The sequence below is a fragment of the Macrobrachium rosenbergii genome, chromosome 54 (genome assembly GCF_040412425.1).
Source record: "Macrobrachium rosenbergii isolate ZJJX-2024 chromosome 54, ASM4041242v1, whole genome shotgun sequence".
NCBI classification, from domain to species: Eukaryota; Metazoa; Arthropoda; class Malacostraca; order Decapoda; family Palaemonidae; genus Macrobrachium; species Macrobrachium rosenbergii.
In genome coordinates, this window is record NC_089794.1 from 26,698,599 (window position 1) to 26,708,418 (window position 9,820).

A 9,820-nucleotide genomic window follows, 5' to 3' on the forward strand; every position below is an offset into this window, starting at 1 on the left:
GTTCCCCCCTCCCCCCCCACCCATGCCCCCACAACGATTACGAGCCTAAAATTAAATACGTAAACTCCTATGCTTCTCTCTGCTCTGTGAAACGGATAAGTGATTTGAATGGCTAATATATTTCAGTCATAAATAGATATTTTTAATTTAATGAGGCTGATATTTTACATTTTTTAATATAATGACATTTCATTCATATGATTTTCGTCAGTTTGAATCTTTTCCTTTTAGGCTCTTCTGTTCGTCCTCTCAAGGTCAAAAGTCGTCCAAGACTTCCTAACTTTTAGGTAAAATCTAACTTGTTTCTTATGAATATTTGTTAAATATTTATTCTGGTACAATTCAAGGTCACTGTGATGGCCATTTAGTGATTTATTTTTAATAATGTGTTCATAAATCAGCTGTTCAAGTGTCAAATGAAAAGTCACGTGACCTGCCGGCTGAGGCCTTCACTGATCCTCCAAGCCTCCATTGTGTGTGTGTGAGTCATTGTTCATTACCAGAGTTATTTCGTTGAATAATTGCCGATTCTTTTGCTTTACACTACACGTAAGTCTCGTCTACATGTATTAGAAGTTCATTAATGCATATATTTAATTGGTATGTAAATGTAATCAGCAAAAAACTGTAAAAATAGGTAAATGTTGCCCAGACAATGACTGCAAACCGGCTGCCTACCCTCCATGTCCCTTAGCCTTAATTAATGTCATCTATCCTTCATAGTTAAACCTTATGTTGCTTAAAGTGTCGTGTTTAGGTTAGGTATATGTAAGGAAAAATCCATTGGAATTCTAAATTACTCTTGGATATCCTAGGCTAGACTGCCCTGTAGCCTAAGGTTCACAGGTAGAAGTGTAGGCTAGACAAGGGTATTTCATTCTGAGGATAGGCTACCCTTCAGATGCCAGGCACTTGAAATATGGCGTAAGATTTGTTTTAATTTCTGTAGGACTAAAGACCCTAAATTCTTCTAGCAGCTTTATGTTTGAAAGCATGATGTGGGTGTCCAGGTAACCTGGTTAGTCAAGGGTAACCTGGTTAAGGTATTAGCAAATAGCACTGCACCTTAGGTTAGGTTGGGTTTGATGTGTTTTGCACGAATATTTGACAAGCACCTAGCACTTACCAAATAATGTACCTCAAGATGTATATATAATGGAGCCATTGTAAAGATTCTGGCAAGCACGGGCATAATGTTGAAGTTGGTTTTTCAGATTTCGGTCGGCGGTCATAAACTAGTAGTTAAAACCGTTAATTTCCGAGGAAAATGAAGGTGAGTCAAAATCACCTAGTTTGCATGTCATTTTGGGCTGGTTCCTTTTGTTTAAAATAATACATTTTGTGTGATAATGGAGCCATTGAAATATCCAGAAGAAATCAAGAAACAATTGAGCAGCAAGCAAATTGGAGTGCTGCTGATTATGATAAAGCAATCTATATAAAGTATCCTTTTGATGTATACATGTGACCTTGCCATGTCTTCATGTTAATAAAAAATTTCCAGGGATACACCTAACTTGTTAAAACTCCAGGCAACTACCGTGGCCTGAATCCCATCAGTCTTTGACAGGAAGATTTACTGCCTTTTATATTTTTGCTTATGTTGCCTTTTGTTTATGTATTTGATATTTACTGTCTTTTGTTTATGTATTTGATATTTACTGTCATTTGTTTATGTATTTGATATTGACTGTCTTTTGTGTATGTGTTTACGATTATCCCCAAGGGGCTTGTACTGAACACAATAACAATTTTACATGTAAAGTGTCAGTTACTGAACGAGAGGGGTGCAGTAGTGGTCTTCACTTTTACCCCTTAACCTAACTTTACCTTGAGTTCCATACCTTAATTTTACACAAATTTTGGGTTCCAGTCAAAGCTTTAGATCACTCTTTCACTTTTTATTGATATCTTGAACAGGTTTATTTTTGTAGTTTATGTTCTTGGTGTTTTTCGTAGATAAAATTAAACCCTTTGATCTAGAGATAGCCCTAGATCAAGCATGCAGGTAACTTATTTAAAGGTAATGAGTCTAGCAAGACTGAAGAATCATATGGCACATCAGAGAGCCTTGATTAGTTTTGGTGAATAGAGTAAGTGTGTTACATGGTATGAGTTATGCAAAGACCATGGGTAGTGATGCTCATTGGAGCCATATTGTATTAGCTGTAGGGCTAGTGTGAATTTAAATTGCCTAATGGTAATTCATCTTTGATTGGAAGGATCAGTATTTTTAATTTGAATAAAATTAGTGTGTCATTTTCCAGCATCAGGCTTAATACTACTCAGTTTTCTAGTAGTTTTATCATGCCTAGTGTGGTTGTAGAATCTTTTGATCTCCAAATATTTAAGTGAGGAGGATATTCACTCCTGCTGACTGCGGATGCCTCCTGAATTTCAGTTGTATAGGTTTCATTTTCTATTCCCTCATATTCACTTTTTCAATCACCTTTTCCTATGATTTACTCACTGCAGGCAGATTTTCCTTTTGAGTCCTCTTGGCTTCATAGTCTGTTCTCTGGAGTGGGTGCACTGTAGGCATTATGTAAGGTTCTTTGCAGCATCCCTTTGGCCCCTAGCTGCAACCCCTTTCATTCCTTTTACTCTACCTCTTTTCATATTTTTCTTCCATCTTACTTTGTGCCCTTTCGTAACAATTGATTCATAGTGTAACTGCAAGGTTTTCCTCCTAATACACCTTTCAATTCCTTCGACTAACAGTTTCCTTTTCAACGCTGAATGACCTCATAGGTTGCACCACTTGTTGACTTTGACCATGAGAGTTTTCAGCTGAAGATTTAAAGAAAGAGAGAATAAAAGTTTACCACAGAAAAGGACAGAAATCATAAAGTGACTCTTAAGTTAGGATTTATATTTAATATTTGCAGAGAGTGACTTGAAGATAAGTTTGGATGTTAAGGCACAACTCACTTGTAGTAAGGGTGTTCATAACAGGCCATTTTGTACAACCTAAAAATCCTGTAGGGGGTATTGCTGTCAGTGCACCTCATGCGGTGCACTGTAGGCATTACTTTAGGTTCTTTGCAGCATGCCTCCTGCCCATAGCTGCAACCCCTTTCGTTCCTTTTACTGTCTCTCCTTTCTTATTCTCTTTCTTCCATCTTACTTTCCACCCTCTCCTAACAATTGATTCATAGTGCAACTGCTTTGAGGTTTTCCTCCTGTTACACCTTTCAGACCTTTTACTGTCAATATCCGTTTCAGTGCTGAATGACCTCAGGTCCCAGTGTTTGGCCTTAGGCCTAAATTCTGTATTCAGTCTACCTTAAAAGATCAAAAAGCTCTTTCAAAGCATCAGTGAATTCTTTAGTTATCAAAGTAAAACCAATGAAAACTCAATTTATGATTATTGATGCCACTGTTTGTAACAAAGTACTTTTGCTTTTCAGAACGCTAAATCCAGATGATGCATGTTAACCAATAAAGCTGACATCCTAAGAGAAAACTGAGGGATGTTCTTCAGATCAGTGTGATTGCAGGACCAAACTGCAGGCATATTCTTTTCTCGTACTTCAAAGATTTTAGAATTGTCTTTCAAACCAGTGTGATTACAGGATCCAACTGCAAGCATACTCTATTAAGGTACTAATAGTAAAGTGACATTTTGACTGTTTGACCCAGATATGTTAAAAGTTAAAATGTAGGAACCAAAAAAAGACCTTGACAGAGTCTGCATGTAATTAACTATTGAATTTCCTTTACAGGTGTGTTGGTATTAATCTCTGAAAACTTTGTAATCAATGAAAAATTCCTTGTTAAATGGTGCATTTCATAAAGCATAAATTGCATCGGGCCCACCACAAATGCTAAGGTTAGTCCAACATCAGTCAAATTTGTTCTCTGAATTGCAAGAGTTCATCCCCAAATCATAGGAAACAATTTATGTAAAAGTTTCCTTTTGAACATAAGTTTCTGTTCTAAAGTTTCCTTTTATGAGCATAATAGTTTCTGTTCTCTGCTCTATAAAAGTTTGTAGAAATACATTCATGTATACTTTATAAGTAGGTTGTGTATAACGACATGCTAATTATTGCTTCATAATATTAGACTTATTATTTAGCCCTATGTCAACTTACTACATTAAAAGAGCCAAGTTTTTTTGCACTTCGATCACATGTACATCAGGATTTTTTGTAGTGTCACAAAAAGGAGAGCTTTATAATAAATTTTAATTGTTGCACAGACAAGGAGGACCTAAACTAAAGTTATTGTAATGTTGATGAAAATTGCAGTTTTTATAAGAACCTTAACAACCGTTTTTTCATCTCAGCTGTGCAGTTTTCCTAACCAGTTTCAATAGTGTTGAGTCATTAGCCAAATGAATTTTATATGAAAGACATATCTTGAAACAGGTATCACGTATTGAAAGCATCAGCTAAAGGAAACCATATGTTGCACTGGAAAATCCAAAGAACTTGTGTTTTACAGATTTATTCGCAAATGGGATTGTGTATGTTAACCCCAGTCATGACTTGGTTGACTAGAAGCTTATGGCACCATATATGATGAAATGATAGGAAATCTTACTGTATAATGCAATGGTTACTATGTATCAAATTCCTAATTGCTCATTGTACTTTGTGCATCTTTTAGCAGTCAACTTCACTATTTGTATTTTGAGACAAATTTCCACTGATAAGCAAAATTATTAGCTTTTTAAAGTCGTCTGAGTTTGGAATACCTGAATTTAAAAGGCAGAATCTGGAAGGAAAGCATTTCTAGCCCATTTATGGGAATGCTAGTCAAGTAGAAAAGCTAAGTAACGAATATGGAGGACAATAATAAAAATGTGATGTATCTATCCTTTGGCCCAGGTCACTCAGATTAGCAGAGCTCTCAAATGCTGGGTTGCTCCAACTTTGATTACCGCTTTGATCCCACTTTTTTACCTTGAATGAATTGCTCAAATGATTAGTGGCTTGCATACAGCTTAAGGCATTCAACACTAGTCCAAAGAGACCTTTATCCCATGTGTACCCCTCTTAGGAAAAGAGATTTATGTATAATGTCTTTAGGGATTGGTTATAACAAATTATTGTTCATCTTAATACTTTGTAAACCAAAAGATCTAAATATGACAGTGGATTAACTTCTTCCTCGTCTCCACAGGAAAATACCTACATCTCCAGCTTGCATCCATGAATGGGACAAGTTCAACAGACAACTATCACACTTTGGAATTACACAAGTATGCTACAAGAGCATTAACTCAGGAGTAGGAAGATGGTCCCATTACTATAAGTGTTGGATGAATCTGTACTTCTTTATAGAGATTATAATCATACTCCTTTGACTATTAAAACTAGGACAGGGTCAATGTAATTTCTAAGGAAGAACTGCAGTTGTTTTTATCATATGAGGTAGTTCACTGTATAAGTTATTTTCCAATCATTTCCTTCATTAATTCATAAATTCATTTACATTAAATTTATTTTCTCTTCATTACGACTCTGAATGGCCTTCTTGGTCCCAGTGCCTGGGCTTTTGCCCTAAATATCATACATCCATCCATCAGGTAGCTAATATGATTCAAGATGTATAATGTCACATGAATTTTTTATCGTGTTAGTGTAAGTTGTTCAGGATCTCGGTATAATTTAGGATGAATAGTATTGTGTGTAAGTTTTCCATTAGCCTGATTTCAGCGATAGGTAGTCATGGCCACATTTTGACCATTTTATATCAGGTTTTGTAATAAGTTTAAGGATAGTTCTTACTTTAGCATAGTTAACATCACTTGTCATATTAATAACTATATTGCAGCGAGCAATATGTACTTATAAATCATTTTCCTGAAGTTCATAAATGATTAAAAGTAGCTCTGTAGGTAGAAACAATATGATAGAATTTATGGAATGTCTACTTGGTAGCCAGGCTAGTTAAAACAGGTTTGTGGAGTAAAACCTGCCATGCATTAACCTTTAAAGAATAGTTAAATGAGTCGTGATAGGTTTGGTCATTGAGTCTTACAGATAATTAAACTAGCTTCCATTATAGCAGGGCATTAGAGATAAGGTTCGTGTATATTCTTCTTAGTTTTAATCCATAGTTTATTCAGTTCCTTTAGAACTGAATTTCTGACAGTGTCTAGGAAAATGTAAGTCTTATTCTGTTGTCATAAAACATAATGAGTTGGTACTTTTACTGGATGACTTGTGTACAGGTTTTGTTTGGTACAGGAGAAATATCACAGCTTGAAGTATTTACATTCCAGGCCAAGAAATATTTTAGAATTCAGTTTATTAGTTTTTCAACTCAAATTTTATAGCTGATGGAGAACTTGTCGTAATTGTCATGTGATTAAACATTACTCTCTTGAATTTTGTGAAGCTTGCCATGGAAATGGGCAGCTCGCTAGACATTGAACATTAGTTGATTAAAAGTAAAATAGCATAAGTGTACTGCTGAGCATCTTGTCAGGAACATTTCACCATGGTTTTCTGAATATTTCAAGAAACTGCTGTCATTTGAAGGGTCCAAATTGTGTTTCTTGGAGAATAGTTTTGTATTGTTGACTAGTATTATAGATAAATGATTAATAATTAAATTCAGACTCAAAATGTTACTTGAAGGGGAATTTGGCACTACTACTGGCAAGTGAACTTAAGGTAAATGAATCTGTTAACTCAAATTCAAATTGTTAGTTTTAATAGGAGTTTTGTACTACAGATGTTGATGTTTTAGGAAAATTAATAAGTATTCATTACATAAATGAAAATGTATGACTTGGATGGTAATTTGGGTTTGCTAATAATGTTTTAATGTAAATTTATAGATAAATGCAAGTTCAAAGTGTCAATTGAAAGGAAGTTAGATAGTGTTAACAATGTACATATCACTAACAATGGTATCGTAGGCCTATGAACTCTTTAAAAAGTATTTTGACAAAAAAATTTTGGTATATATAAATGAATAAGCAGATTTTATTATGAGAAGGCTTTGTTAATTTCAATGCTACAATAATAGTTGGCTTTCTTGAGGGATTCAAATTGTCTTGAAAACTAGCCTATTTTTGAGATATTGTCCAATTCCTATTGTATATTTTTGAGTTACTGTACTCTATAATCCTTATTGAATTTTAATAATTTTATTCTATATCTATAAGGATTTTGAAAATTTGAATAATATGTACAAGGACTTCAGTATTTTAGCTTTGTCTTAGTTCTCAGTATTTCAGCTTTGTGCTTGGTTCTCATAAAGTCTAATAACTGTATGTAGCTAGGATAGCAGTAGGAGCTAGGATAGGTGAACAGGGTTATTTTTAGTAGCTCTTGTAGCACAACAAAGTAAGACTAATATGAAGTCAAGCTCAAATGGCATAAAAAATAATTCCATCAAATTCTAACATCTAGTCACACTCTGGCTGTATCGTTAGTATAGACATTACAATCTAGGTTTGGGAATTTTTTTTATTTGGTAACAAGGAGTTATACAGATTGTCCCCTTTTGCTGAAGTCTTAGTGATAATCTTTTGCTCTGTTGTTTACCCTTAGAATCAAGTGTAAGAGATTTTTATGAATTGGCATGAATAGTGTCGAATTTTTTTGTCTTGACACCCTCTTTTCCATTTTTACTAAACTTCCCTATTTGTAAACTTCTAGACACTTGACTCATTCACAGGCATGCCTTGTCTGTTGTACAAATTTTAGCATGCAAACTCGTGCAGAATCTACTGTACACAACTTGGAATCTGCAGTGTTGCATACTTTTTGCATTGTGGCATTAGTCCTGCTTATCATCCAGTTGCCTGAATCAGTTCTGCTCAGTTACACCCTTGGCAGCAATAAACCTACATGCTTTTTGAGTCCCTATGTTCATTGTCTCTTCAGTGAAGCTTCCTTTTATGATGAAGCCACTTTCTATGCACACTTTGAAGCCACCTTCATCATTCAAACTTATCGAAGCATCCTGTCTGTTATTGTTGATGCAGCCCTGCATGTACAATGTTGTGCTGAAGTTTTGTGTGCTTCTCTTGAAACATCCATCCACTGTCCATACATTTATGAAGCCTTTCTTTACACTGTACATGCTTAAAAGCATCATCATACACTTTACACACTTTGCTGGAGGAGTCTTGTATACATAACATGCTACGCTTAAGCACCCCTACACATACTTTATTAAGATGCTTTAGGTGTTTCATTCTTTTAAGGGACTAAGTACTCCTATCTAAATACTGTTTGGCTTATTTTTATTCTAGATACTCGTATATGATCTGTAGGTCCATGATGACAGATACATTGATATAAGGTTGTCAGGGTATCAAATTGTATAAGTCTTTGGTTGTAAAGTAGTATATGCCACCATGTTCTTAAGTGAATTCTAGCTTTGTGTCGTAAATTGTGATCCAAATATTTAAGTATTAGGTTTCATCTTATGTTAATTTTTGAGTAGATAACTTCTTGCATTAGATGAGGAAGACAAGGTGAGAACTAGAGCAGTGTCCTAAATCACTGATATACTGTATAAACCTGGACAGTTTAAAATTAACTGATTTATTGTTTATAATTAAGTGATGTAAGTTGTAGTACAGAAGTCCTTTATGAATACATGGTGTAGATTGTAACCTGGTAAGATTTTTGTAAATAGAAAACTCTTGCAAGACATAAATAAAGGAATCCTTGGGGTCAGCACTGCAGTGCCCCTAGTAGGGAGTATCTTCAGTAGGAGTTCTGTTACTGCTGAAGTATGGTAAAAAAAAAAAAAATGTTCTGTACAGGTTGTGCTTGGTCACCTGTTGTCTCAAGAAAAGCACATACCTGAGGGCCACACCCACCTGTGGCCACCTAAGTAGTGTTTGGATTACCCTACCCAATTTATGCCCTACGGTAAGGGCCTTTATACTTGAGTTAATAAGGGCTTAGTTTTGAAAGAATTAAAATTTTTTGTTAAAATATTTTGCATTTATGTGTTTGCTTGCAGTTTTTTCTCTTTCTCCCCCTGTATTTTGATTTTTCACATGCTCACATGGGTTACAAACACTATTTTTTACCAGTGCATTTTTTGCTGGTCTGGGTTTGAGGTTTCTGTTTTCTGTATTTAGGTACAGTTTTATATAAGATTTTTGTTTTTAGGAAATTTGAAATAGTGACTTCACCAGTTAGACCTGGGTTCTTGAACAGAATCCAAGATATCTAACCAAGCATTGCTGTTTGGTTGTATTTTCATTTTCCTGTTCATCAGTTACTTTCTGAATAATGTGTTAGTGCTAGTATCTCTTAGGTATCAAAATTATTCAAACCATTGTTGTTCTTTATTTCGTATTTTAACATGTATACAATAATATGATGGAATGATAAAAAGTTTAGTAATGTGATGGTTAATTAGGTAAATCAAATGTAATAGGAACTAGGCTTTGCATTCAAAATTATCAGGTTTTTGTCATCCAGAAGAACAATTGCACCTGTCCCACCCCCAACACCAAGTTTATCAAAATTAATTGTCTTGTTCAGTGTTGCGTTTTTTCACATGTAGACTGGCTTGTGTAAGCTTGCTTGCTATGCAAGCAGTTGACCTTGTAGGCTTTCAATTTGATTATATATTTCAAAGAATGAAAAGTAAGTAATCATGTTATGCTAGAAATAAGTCATAACCTTGGCTATGTAGGAAGGCAGAAACATGTCATGGCCCTGTCTGTGTTTAAATGTAGGAAATCGAGTATCTCCTACTGAACTTTGCTGAGAAATGTTTTATGTAGGGATGGAAACTGTTCTTCAAGGATGAGATAAAGTGAAGGTTTTCAGTTTTATGAGTGACACAGCTCTCACTTTCAACTTTCAAGGTTCTTTTAACACTTGCT

At 34.9% G+C, this 9,820-nt stretch overlaps 1 long non-coding RNA gene across 1 annotated transcript; it reads left to right on the forward strand.

Annotated features, from left to right (window-relative positions):
* Window positions 1-433: 433 nt before the first annotated feature.
* LOC136834900 (uncharacterized) lies at window positions 434-8,921 on the forward strand. Its single transcript, XR_010851916.1, has 4 exons — window positions 434-549; window positions 3,411-3,603; window positions 3,726-3,832; window positions 5,131-8,921. It is a non-coding gene; the product is annotated as an uncharacterized lncRNA (long non-coding RNA).
* Window positions 8,922-9,820: the final 899 nt, after the last annotated feature.